General features: G+C 49.6%; 1 protein-coding gene across 1 annotated transcript in view; it reads right to left on the reverse strand.

Annotated features, from left to right (window-relative positions):
* The window catches only part of lama1 (laminin, alpha 1), a 470,787-nt gene that overhangs the window by 9,981 nt on the left and 447,776 nt on the right, over positions 1–13,030 (reverse strand). The window lies entirely within an intron of this gene.

The following is a 13,030-nucleotide window of genomic DNA, read 5'->3' on the forward strand; positions in this document are numbered from 1 at the left end:
GTTGACTTACCTCCCAGCACCCTCCTTCCGCAATGCTCCCGCTGAAACTGACTAACCAGCTGCTCTCACGCCGCCGAAATCGACTGGCCTGCCCCTGCAAAGAGAAGTGCTTTTAAAGGTTGACTTACCTCCCAGCACCCTCCTTCCGCAATGCTCCCGCTGAAACTGACTAACCAGCTGCTCTCACGCCGCCGAAATCGACTGGCCTGCCCCTGCAAAGAGAAGTGCTTTTAAAGGTTGACTTACCTCCCAGCACCCTCCTTCCGCAATGCTCCCGCTGAAACTGACTAACCAGCTGCTCTCACGCCGCCGAAATCGACTGGCCTGCCCCTGCAAAGAGAAGTGCTTTTAAAGGTTGACTTACCTCCCAGCACCCTCCTTCCGCAATGCTCCCGCTGAAACTGACTAACCAGCTGCTCTCACGCCGCCGAAATCGACTGGCCTGGCCCTGCAAAGAGAAGTGCTTTTAAAGGTTGACTTACCTCCCAGCACCCTCCTTCCGCAATGCTCCCGCTGAAACTGACTAACCAGCTGCTCTCACGCCGCCGAAATCGACTGGCCTGCCCCTGCAAAGAGAAGTGCTTTTAAAGGTTGACTTACCTCCCAGCACCCTCCTTCCGCAATGCTCCCGCTGAAACTGACTAACCAGCTGCTCTCACGCCGCCGAAATCGACTGGCCTGCCCCTGCAAAGAGAAGTGCTTTTAAAGGTTGACTTACCTCCCAGCACCCTCCTTCCGCAATGCTCCCGCTGAAACTGACTAACCAGCTGCTCTCACGCCGCCGAAATCGACTGGCCTGCCCCTGCAAAGAGAAGTGCTTTTAAAGGTTGACTTACCTCCCAGCACCCTCCTTCCGCAATGCTCCCGCTGAAACTGACTAACCAGCTGCTCTCACGCCGCCGAAATCGACTGGCCTGCCCCTGCAAAGAGAAGTGCTTTTAAAGGTTGACTTACCTCCCAGCACCCTCCTTCCGCAATGCTCCCGCTGAAACTGACTAACCAGCTGCTCTCACGCCGCCGAAATCGACTGGCCTGCCCCTGCAAAGAGAAGTGCTTTTAAAGGTTGACTTACCTCCCAGCACCCTCCTTCCGCAATGCTCCCGCTGAAACTGACTAACCAGCTGCTCTCACGCCGCCGAAATCGACTGGCCTGCCCCTGCAAAGAGAAGTGCTTTTAAAGGTTGACTTACCTCCCAGCACCCTCCTTCCGCAATGCTCCCGCTGAAACTGACTAACCAGCTGCTCTCACGCCGCCGAAATCGACTGGCCTGCCCCTGCAAAGAGAAGTGCTTTTAAAGGTTGACTTACCTCCCAGCACCCTCCTTCCGCAATGCTCCCGCTGAAACTGACTAACCAGCTGCTCTCACGCCGCCGAAATCGACTGGCCTGCCCCTGCAAAGAGAAGTGCTTTTAAAGGTTGACTTACCTCCCAGCACCCTCCTTCCGCAATGCTCCCGCTGAAACTGACTAACCAGCTGCTCTCACGCCGCCGAAATCGACTGGCCTGCCCCTCCCAGCACCCTCCTTCCGCAATGCTCCCGCTGAAACTGACTAACCAGCTGCTCTCACGCCGCCGAAATCGACTGGCCTGCCCCTGCAAAGAGAAGTGCTTTTAAAGGTTGACTTACCTCCCAGCACCCTCCTTCCGCAATGCTCCCGCTGAAACTGACTAACCAGCTGCTCTCACGCCGCCGAAATCGACTGGCCTGCCCCTGCAAAGAGAAGTGCTTTTAAAGGTTGACTTACCTCCCAGCACCCTCCTTCCGCAATGCTCCCGCTGAAACTGACTAACCAGCTGCTCTCACGCCGCCGAAATCGACTGGCCTGCCCCTGCAAAGAGAAGTGCTTTTAAAGGTTGACTTACCTCCCAGCACCCTCCTTCCGCAATGCTCCCGCTGAAACTGACTAACCAGCTGCTCTCACGCCGCCGAAATCGACTGGCCTGCCCCTGCAAAGAGAAGTGCTTTTAAAGGTTGACTTACCTCCCAGCACCCTCCTTCCGCAATGCTCCCGCTGAAACTGACTAACCAGCTGCTCTCACGCCGCCGAAATCGACTGGCCTGCCCCTGCAAAGAGAAGTGCTTTTAAAGGTTGACTTACCTCCCAGCACCCTCCTTCCGCAATGCTCCCGCTGAAACTGACTAACCAGCTGCTCTCACGCCGCCGAAATCGACTGGCCTGCCCCTGCAAAGAGAAGTGCTTTTAAAGGTTGACTTACCTCCCAGCACCCTCCTTCCGCAATGCTCCCGCTGAAACTGACTAACCAGCTGCTCTCACGCCGCCGAAATCGACTGGCCTGCCCCTGCAAAGAGAAGTGCTTTTAAAGGTTGACTTACCTCCCAGCACCCTCCTTCCGCAATGCTCCCGCTGAAACTGACTAACCAGCTGCTCTCACGCCGCCGAAATCGACTGGCCTGCCCCTGCAAAGAGAAGTGCTTTTAAAGGTTGACTTACCTCCCAGCACCCTCCTTCCGCAATGCTCCCGCTGAAACTGACTAACCAGCTGCTCTCACGCCGCCGAAATCGACTGGCCTGCCCCTGCAAAGAGAAGTGCTTTTAAAGGTTGACTTACCTCCCAGCACCCTCCTTCCGCAATGCTCCCGCTGAAACTGACTAACCAGCTGCTCTCACGCCGCCGAAATCGACTGGCCTGCCCCTGCAAAAAACTTCTGGGACACCCCTCAGTAGGAAAGGAACGGACAACAGAATGGGGCCTGGGCACCGCAGCAGATGACAAAGAATAGGCTCAAAATCCTACAAACAAACACACATCGACCTCATAACATACACAAATTCTGCCCAACTCTGATGGGTATATTTTAAAGGCTTTCCTAAATCTTCTGTACCAGACATTAACTTTGAAGGTTGAAAAAAAAATAACTTCCTACAAAATGTACACTATACCTCATGGTTGGAGTTCTCACAGATTTGTTACGGCGCAGAAGGAGGCCGTTTGGCCCACCCTGTCTGCACCGGCTCGCCAAATGAGCATCATAACTTTGTGCCATTCCCCTGCCTTTCCCCCCCCTACCCCTGCACATTTCGTCTAGACAAATAACCATCTAATTCCCTCCTGAATGCCTCAGTTGTACCCTGCCTCCACCACGCTCCCAGCAGCGCATCCCAGACCCGTACCGCTTGTGTGAAAAAGATTTTTCTCACATCAATTTGCTTCTTTTGCAAAGCGATTTAAGTCTGTGCCCTCTCGTTTGTGATTCTTTTGCGAGGGGGATCAGTTTCTCCCTGTCTACTCTACCCAGTCCCCTCATGATTTTGAACATCTCTATCAAATCCCCGCTGAGCCTTTTTTCTCTCCAAGGAGAACAGTCCCATCCTCTCCAATCTATCCTCACAACTGGAGCTTCTCATCCCTGGAACCATTCTTGCAAACCTCTTGTACACCCCTACGCCACTTACTGTCAAGCAGACAGGAATCATCACACAGCATATAAGCACAAGACATTGTGATAACTAGATGGGAGAATTGGATTGCGGTTTGAAAGGCTTTTAGGAGAGCTGATGATCGCCAATTCTCTTGCCTGTCCTGAGATAGAAGGGCTGGGGTAGATGAACCTGATCACTTGCATTGAGAATGCAGTCTGATCTCTCCCACCACAAACATGCAGGTGAAAACATGATGGCTTTATCTAGAGCTGGGAACCACCAAATTGTGCTTCGGTAACCCCAGGCCTTCCAACACAGGAAGCTGGAGAATGGGACAGGGCCCCTCACACTACAACAAACTACAAATCATCTCCTTACTTCCTTCAGGCACTGATTTTCTGTGGTAAAAACAGAATGATTGCAACAGATGGTGTGTTTGGAATGAAGCCCCAGTAATATTTGATCCTACCATTAATTAAATTGCAGGTTCTTTGAAGAAAAAGTAGCTCTGTACATTTAATCCAAGAGAGTTTCTTGCTGCCCAGGATCAAACACAAAGGCCGGGATTTTCCAGGCCCCGCGGTGATGGGACCCTCCTCAGGAGTTGCGGTAGGCCAGCCAAACACCCATCAATGGGAGTGGAAGATCCCGGTGGTGGGCAGGGCCAGAAAATCCCAGCCAAAGCCTTTGATGCTGATGAAGCTTCCGTTCACGTCTGATTAATTTAAACTACTGGTCTATCAAAGGGTAAAAAGGCATTTCATAACCCACAATCCTTTCGCCGGAGCCTCAGTTCCTAACTTGCCTGGATGAGTGCCAGCAGGAGCTCCGTGAGGGAGTTGTTTACATGGATCATTCACACCACACGCTGTGGTTTCCAAAATTAATGAATGGAGTTGCAAGAGATTTTGGACTATGCGTCTTATTATTAAACAGTAAATTGTGAATATTAGCTGTCCGGTCCAAATTATTTCAGTCTGCTTAAGGAATACTGTCCAGACATGACCATCCTCAGCTTTTGTTTCGATTGCAGCCATGGACCAAGAAACGTCAATCAAGATCACGTGCTATTCCGATGTTTTCCTGGCCATCCTCCACCCTTGCACCCTCTATAATCTTGAGTTCATCCAGATCTCTGTTGTAACTTGCAGTAAGACCCTTGTGCTCCTCCACTCTCAGTGGTTCATGATCCAGCGAGCCCTTATTTTCAAATACTTTGATTGCCTCATCTCTCCATGTTTCTGTAACTCCAGCCCCACAACCCTCTTGAGATAAGAGAGGATCTAACCATCGCCTCTTGACATTTAATGGCGCTACCATCGCTGAATCCACGTTCTGGGGGGTTATGTTTGACCACAAACTGAACTGGCCTCGCCATATAAATACTATGACTACCAGAGCAGGTCAAAGGCTAGAAATCTTGCAGCGAGAAACTCACATCCTGACCCCACAAAGCCTTTCCACCATCTACCAGGCACAAGTCAGGAGTGTGATGGAATACTCTTCACTTGCCTAGATGAGTGCAGCTCCAACACCACTCAAAAAGCTCGACACCGTCCAGGACAAAGCAGCCCCCGTTTGATTGCTTCCCCTTCCACAAACATTCAATTCCTCCACTACCAATGAACAGTTTCAGCCGTGTGTACCATCGACAAGAGAAACTGCAGGGACTCGCCAAGGTTCCTTCGGCAGCACCTTCCAAACCCACGGCCACTACCATCGAGAAGGACATGGATAGCAGATCCCTGAGAACCCCACCACCTGGAAGGTTCCTCTCCAAGTCACTCACCACCGTGACTTGGAAATATATCACCGATCCTGGATTGTCATTGGTTCAAAATCCTGGAACACCCTCCCTAACAGCACTGTGGATGTACCTACACCTCATGGACTGCAGCTCACCACCACCTTCTGAAGGGTAACTTAGGATGGAAAATAAATACTGGGCTATCCAGCGTCACCCACATCCTGTAAATGAATAAAAAACAAAAACCTCATATCTGCATTCCGCCTACCCCTTGATAACCTCTTCCCCCCTTGTTTACCAATAATCTATCCACCTCTGCCGCGAAAATATTCAAAGACCCTGCATCCACTGCCTTTACAGTGGAGTTCCAAAGAGTCATGACCCTCTGAAAAAAAGGTTTTGCCTCATCTCCGTTTTAAATGTGTGATCCTTAGGAAGCCCTAGTTATAGATTCTCCCCCATAACGCACACCTTAAAGTTCTTTGACAAAGATTTCAACCTAATATTTCCTCATTTCCTCTCTGTTTGGGTGGCATGGTAGCACAGCGGGTAGCACTGTTGCTTCACAGCTCCAGGGTCCCAGGTTTGATTCCCGGCTTGGGTCACTCTCTGTACGGAGTCTGCACGTTCTCCCCGTGTCTGAGTGGGTTCCCTCCGGGTGCACCGGTTTCCTCCACAAGTCCCGAAAGACGTGCTGTTAGGTAATTTGGACATTCTGAATTCTCCCTCAGTGTACCCGAACAGGTGCCGGAATGTGGCGACGAGGGGATTTTCACAGTAACTTCATTGCAGTGTTAATGTAAACCTACTTGTGACTTTAAAGATTATTATGTTAAACGCTGCTTGATGATGCTAACATCCCGGGCTAATTAGAGGTGCTACATGAATGCAAGGTGTGGTTGTTGCTGTACTAAGCATATTTATCTATAGACTTGATGCATTTGTGGGACGTTGGCGTTTCAGGCTGTGCCAGCATTTATTGCCCATCCCAAATTGCCCTTGAGGGGTAGTTAAGAGTCAACCAAATTGATGTGGATCTGGAATCACATGTCGGCCGGACCAGGGAAGGACGGCAGATTTCCTTCCTAAGGGCATTAGTGAACCAGGTGGGTTTTTACGACAATCGACACGTCGTCATCACTAGACTTTTATATCCAGATTTTTTTTATTGAATTCAAATCTCACCATCTGCAATGGTGGGATTCGAACCTGGGACCCCAGAGCATTACTCTGCGTCTCTGGATTACTAGTCCAGTGACAATACCTCTATGCCACCACCTCCCCTGTGACATATGAGTCGCACCACAGCCTAGAAATTGCTGTAGCTCCAGACACATTCCGGTCAACACTCAATATTCCTGGTTTTCCACCGTCTGCAATTTGAGAGTTTTTCTGGCACAGAGGATGGCTACTGGAATGCTATAAGCAGCTCAGCACAATTTAAATAGCTTCAGGAGGATTTAAACTGCTTCACTTACACAGGGGAGAGTTAGTGCAGTCAAACTTGAGGCAGGTAAAGGTTTCTTGACTGAAGATTTAATTCATTCACTAGGCCAAAACCTATCGCCCAACCCTAATTTCCCTTCAGAGTGTGGTGGTGAGTTGCCACCTGGAGCCACTGCAGTCCATGAGGCGTAGGTACACCCACAGTGCAGTTAGGGAGGGAGTTTCAGGATTTTGGCCCAGTGACAGTGAAGGAACGGTGATATATTTCAGGATGGTGGGCACGATGCAGCAGACTCAAGTTAAGTTCTGCTGAACGGCACGTTTCTCGCTGCTGACCCCCCCTATTCAATGGCATTTTACCTTTTCTTTGGCCTTGGCATGGCACTCCCCGCCGAGGCCACTCTTTAAGCTTAGCTCAAAAGTGCAGGACGACCACCCGCAGATCGAGGCGCCATTTTTAAAGGAAGCCCCGATCTATCGACCCCGCCCCCCCCACTCTGCATCCCCACCGCGGCCTCAGGACCCCCCCCCCACTTCACCCATCTTACCTCTTCCGGAGTCCTTGAGTCCCTCTCACCCCACCTCTTATGCTCCTGTGGTCAAAGCCACCCCAAGCCCGACCCCTGGCACAGGCAATCTAGGCACCATGGCACTGCCAGCCTGGCACCATGGCAGTGCCCCTGCCAATGCCAGGCTGGCAGTACCAAGGTGCCAGGCTGGTAGTGTCAAGGTATCCAGGGTGAGTGCCAAGGTGCCACCCTGTCCAGTGCCCGACTACCCGGGTGCCTCACCTCCCCAGCGAAAGCCCCCCCCCCCCCCCCCCCTCGCCTGCCAACACAACATTGTGAACCAGTACCAAACGCCCGGTTGAGGTCTCGCTGGCGAGGCCAGTCAATCCCAGCCCCGTGCGAATTGGGCACGCACATATTTAATTAAATGAGCCTAATAGATCACTTAAATATTCACGCCTGGATCTCTCCCAGCGAGAGTGAAAACCAGATCACGACGCAAATCTCACAAGACTTTTGGAGCGTCGTGATTCTCGATGAAGGCCACTCGCGAGATTTAGTAGCCTCCACCCGACACCAAGCCGGACGCAACAAAGCCGTTGAATTAAACAGGTGGGTGGCTTGGACGGGAACTTCCAGGTGTTGGTGTTCACATGTCTGCTGCCCTTGTCCTTCTATGTGATCAATGGCCAGTTATGTGTCACTATACATTTCATAATAACTTAGATTTATATAGTGCCGTTAACCTTTCTCCAAGGTGCTTTCTAACAGCATTCGAACATCGAACATACAGTGCAGAAGGCCATTCGGCCCAACGAGTCTGCACCGACCCACTTAAGCCCTCACTTCCACCCTATCCCCGTAACCCAATAACCCCATCTAACGTTTTTGGTCACTAAGGGCAATTTATCATGGTCAATCCACCTAACATGCACGTCTTTGGACTGTGGGAGCAAACCGGAGCACCCGGAGGAAACCCACCCACGCAGACACGGGGAGAACGTGCAGACTCCGCACAGTGACCCAGCGGGGAATTGAACCTGGGACCCTGGCGCTGTGAAGCCACAGTGCTGTCCACTTGTGCTACCGTGCTGCCATTATGTGACAAAATTCAACACTGTGCCACATAAGGACATTAGGTGAGGTGACCCTAATCAAAGAGATCAGTTTAGCATAATCTCAATATTTGATGATAACATAAAAGAAGAGGTCTGACAAACAGGCAGGTGGACAGTAAAAGAGTTAAGATATAGACAGGTTAGTGAAATCGTCAGACAGGTGGTGGATGGGCTATAAAGCAGATAAGTGAGAGGTAAGGCATCTTGGGTGGGTGAGGGGTGTTTGGATGAACTAAGAGCTGAAAGCTTAAAGAAATAATTCCCTGAAAGTGCAATTGCTGGCCTTATCTTTGGCTCAGTGATAGCAACTCTTGCCTCTGGTTTCTGCAGAGGAATACAGGGGAAGATCAAACAGAAAAAGAAAACGCATGATTGGCACAAAGAACTAAGCACTGCAGGTAGCCTAGACAAGTACAGGAAGTGCAGGGACAAAGTCAAAAAGGAAATAAATAAATCAAAGAGAGGGCATGAAAAAAGATTAGCAAGTAAAGTTAAAGAAAACCCAAAGATGTTTTCCCAATGTATTAATGCCAGAATCGGAGCAGGACGTGGCCGGTATATTCCGGGAGAGGCTTCCTCGGAGCAGAGGGCAGTAGAGCGCAGCTGCTGATTGGCTGTTGCCGGGGAAATTTGCAGACGTCCGTGTGCTCACCCTAACTTGAAGGTGGCTTGTCGAGGAGCTGTTGTCAAGTGACACTTAACCCCAAAACACTTCTTCAGTGCTTCCCTCCCTACCACCTCCTCTAACCAAAAAAAACCCAACCGCTGTAAGGATCCCAGCCGAGAGGAAGGCTCGTGGGCAGGTAGAAGTCGACAGAAGTTGAACCGTGACGTCACAGCCTGCAGGTAAGGGACTGGTTGGTGATTGGTAAGTAGTTTTTCTTTTATTTTCCCTCAGGTGTTATTGTGCGCAGAGGTTGCTGAGTGAGTGCTTGCTGAGAAGGGGAGTGAATAACAGGTAAGCTCTTTCTTTCTTTTACTTTTTTTATCCAGAGGGGATGGCAGGGAAGGTAATGCAATGTTCCTCCTGCAGAATGTTTGAGGTGAGGGACGCCATCAGTGTCCCTGCTGATTTCATCTGTGGGAAGTGCACCCATCTCCAGCTCCTCAGAAACCGCGTTAGGGAACTGGAGCTGGAGCTGGATGAACTTCGGATCATTCGGGAGGCAGAGGTGGTCATAGATAGAAGCTTCAGGGATGTAGTTACTCCGACGAATCAAGATAGATGGGTGACGGTGAGAGGGGCTGGGAGGAAGCAGTCAGTACAGTGATCCCCTGTGGTCATTCCCCTTAGTAACAAGTATACCGCTTTGGATACTGTTGGGGGGGACAACTTACCAGGGGTAAGCCATGGGGTACAGGTCTCTGGCAAAGTCTGTCCCTGTTGCACAGAAGGGAAGGGGGGAGAGGAGTAGAGCATTAGTCATTGGAGACTCCATAGTTAGGGGGATAGATAGGAGATTCTGTGGGAGACTCGCGGTTGGTGTGTTGCCTCCCAGGTGCCAGGGTATGTGATGTCTCGGATCGTGTTTTCGGGATCCTTAAGGGGGAGGGGGAGCAGCCGCAAGTCGTGTTCCACATAGGTACCAACGACATAGGTAGGAAAAGGGATAGGGATTTAAGGCAGGAATTCAGGGAGCTAGGGTGGAAACGTAGATCTAGGACAAACAGAGTTATGATCTCTGGGTTGTTACCCGTGCCACGTGATAGCGAGACGAGGAAAAGGGAGAGAGGAGTTGAACACGTGGCTACAGGGATGGTGCAGGAGGGAGGGTTTCAGATTTCTGGATAATTGGGGCTCATTCTGGGGTCGGTGGGACCTCTACAAACGGGATGGTCTACACCTGGACCAGAGGGGTATCAATATCCTGGGGGGGAAATTTGCTAATGCTCTTCGGGAGGGTTTAAACTAGTTCAGCAGGGGCTTGTGAACCTGAATTGTAGCTCCAGTATACAGGAGGTTGAGAGTAGTGAGGTCATGAGTAAGGTTTCAAAGTTGCAGGAGTGTACCGGCAGGCAGGAAGGTGGTTTAAAGTGTGTCTTCTTCAATGCCTGGACCATCCGGAATAAGGTGGGTGAACTTGTGGCATGGGTTGGTACCTGGGACTTCGATGTTGTGGCCATTTCGGAGACATGGATAGAGCAGGGACAGGAATGGTTGTTGCAGGTGCCGGGGTTTAGATATTTCAGTCAGCTCAGGGAAGGTGGTAAAAGAGGGGGAGGGGTAGCATTGTTAGTCAATCACAGTATTAAGGTGGCAGAAAGGACGTTTGATGAGGACTCGTCTACTGAGGTAGTATGGGCTGAGGTTAGAAACAGGAAAGGAGAGGTCACCCTGTTAGGGGTTTTCTATAGGCCTCCGAAAAGTTCCAGAGATGTAGAGGAAAGGATTGCAAAGATGATTTTGGATAGGAGCGAAAGCAACAGGGTAGTTGTTATGGGGGACTTTAACTTTCCAAATATTGACTGGAAACGCTATAGTTTGAGTACTTTAGATGGGTCTGTTTTTGTCCAATGTGTGCAGGAGGGTTTCCTGACACAGTATGTAGATAGGCCAATGAGAGGCGAGGCCATATTGTATTTGGTACTGGGTAATGAACCAGGACAGGTGTTAGATTTGGAAATAGGTGAGCACTTTGGTGATAGTGACCACAATTCGATTAAGTTTACTTTAGTGACGGAAAGGGATAGGTATATACCGCAGGGCAAGACTTATATCTGGTGGAAAGGCAATTATGATGCAATGAGGCAAGACTTAGGATGCATCGGATGGAGAGGAAAACTGCAGGGGATGGGCACAGTGGAAATGTGGAGCTTCTTCAAGGAACAGCTACTGTGTGTCCTTGATAAGTATGTACCTGTCAGGCAGAGAGGAAGTGGTCGAGCAAGGGAACCGTGGTTTACTAAAGCAGTCGAAACACTTGTCAAGAGGAAGAAGGAGGCTTATGTAAAGATGAGACATGAAGGTTCAGTTAGGGCGCTCGAGAGTTACAAGTTAGCTAGGAAGGACCTAAAGAGAGAGCTAAGAAGCCAGGAGGGGACATGAGAAGTCTTTGGCAGGTAGGATCAAGGACAACCCTAAAGCTTTCTATAGATATGTTAGGAATAAACGTATGACTAGGGTAAGAGTAGGGCCAGTCAAGGACAGTAGTGGGAAGTTGTGCTTGGAGTCCGAGGAGGTAGGAGAGGTGCTAAATGAATATTTTTCATCAGTATTCACACAGGAAAAAGACAAAGTTGTCAAGGAGAATACTGAGATTCAGGCTACTAGACTAGAAGGGCTTGAGGTTCATAAGGAGGAGGTGTTAGTAGTTCTGGAATGTGTGAAAATAGATAAGTCCCCTGGGCCAGATGGGATTTATCCTAAGATTCTCTGGGAAGCTAAGGAGGAGATTGCTGAGCCTTTGGCTTTGATCTTTAAGTCATCTTTGTCTACAGGAATAGTGCCAGAAGACTGGAGGATAGCAAATGTTGTCCACTTGTTCAAGAAGGGGAGTAGAGACAACCCCGGTTCCTATAGACCAGTGAGCCTTACTTCTGTTGTGGGCAAAATCTTGGAAAGGTTTATAAGAGATAGGATGTATAATCATCTGGAAAGGAATAATTTGATTAGAGATAATCAACACGGTTTTGTGCCTCACAAACCTTATTGAGTTCTTTGAGAAGGTGACCAAACAGTGGATGAGGGTAAAGCAGTTGATGTGGTGTATATGGATTTCAGTAAAGCATTTGATAAGGTTCCCCACGGTAGGCTACTACAGAAAATACGGAGGCATGGGATTCAGGGTGATTTAGCAGTTTGGATCAGAAATTGGCTAGCTGGAAGAAGTCAAAGGGTGGTGGTTGATGGGAAATGTTCGGACTGGAGTCCAGTTACTAGTGGTGTCCCACAAGGATCTGTTTTGGGGCCACTGCTGTTTGTCATTTTTATAAATGACCTGGAGGAGGGCGTAGAAGGATGGGTGAGTAAATTTGCAAATGACACTGAAGTCGGTGGAGTTGTGGACATTGCGGAAGGATGTTACAAGTTACAGAGGGACATAGATAAGCTGCAGCTCTTTGCTGAGAGGTGGCAAATGGAGTTTCATGTAGAAAAGTGTGAGGTGATTCATTTTGGAAGGAATAATAGGAAGACAGTGTACTGGGCTAATGGTAAGATTCTTGGCAGTGTGGATGAGCAGAGAGATCTCGGTGTCCATGTACATAGATCCCTGAAAGTTGCCACCCAGGTTGAGAGGGTTGTTAAGAAGGCGTACGGTGTGTTAGCTTTTATTGATAGAGGGATTGAGTTTCGGAGCCATGAGGTCATGTTGCAGCTGTACAAAACTCTGGTGCGGCCGCATTTGGAGTATTGCGTGCAATTCTGGTCGCCGCATTATAGGAAGGATGTGGAAGCATTGGAAAGGGCGTAGAGAAGTTTTACCAGAATGTTGCCTGGTATGGAGGGAAGATCTTATGAGGAAAGGCTGAGGGACTTGAGGCTGTTTTCGTTAGAGAGAAGAAGGATAAGAGGTGACTTAATTGAGGCATACAAGATGATCAGAGGATTGGATAGGGTGGACAGTGAGAGCCTTTTTCCTCGGATGGTGATGTCTAGCATGAGGGGACATAGCTTTAAATTGAGGGGAGATAGATATAGGACAGATGTCAGAGGTAGTTTCTTGAGTAAGGGCGTGGAATGCCCTGCCTGCAACAGTAGTGGACGCGCCAACACTAAGGGCATTCAAATGGTCATTGGATAGACATATGGACGATAAGGGAATAGTGTAGATGGGCTTGAGAGTGGTTTCACAGGTCGGCTCAACATTGAGGGCCGAAGGGCCTGT

This window comes from Scyliorhinus torazame, chromosome 11, assembly GCF_047496885.1.
Source record: "Scyliorhinus torazame isolate Kashiwa2021f chromosome 11, sScyTor2.1, whole genome shotgun sequence".
NCBI lineage: Eukaryota > Metazoa > Chordata > Chondrichthyes > Carcharhiniformes > Scyliorhinidae > Scyliorhinus > Scyliorhinus torazame.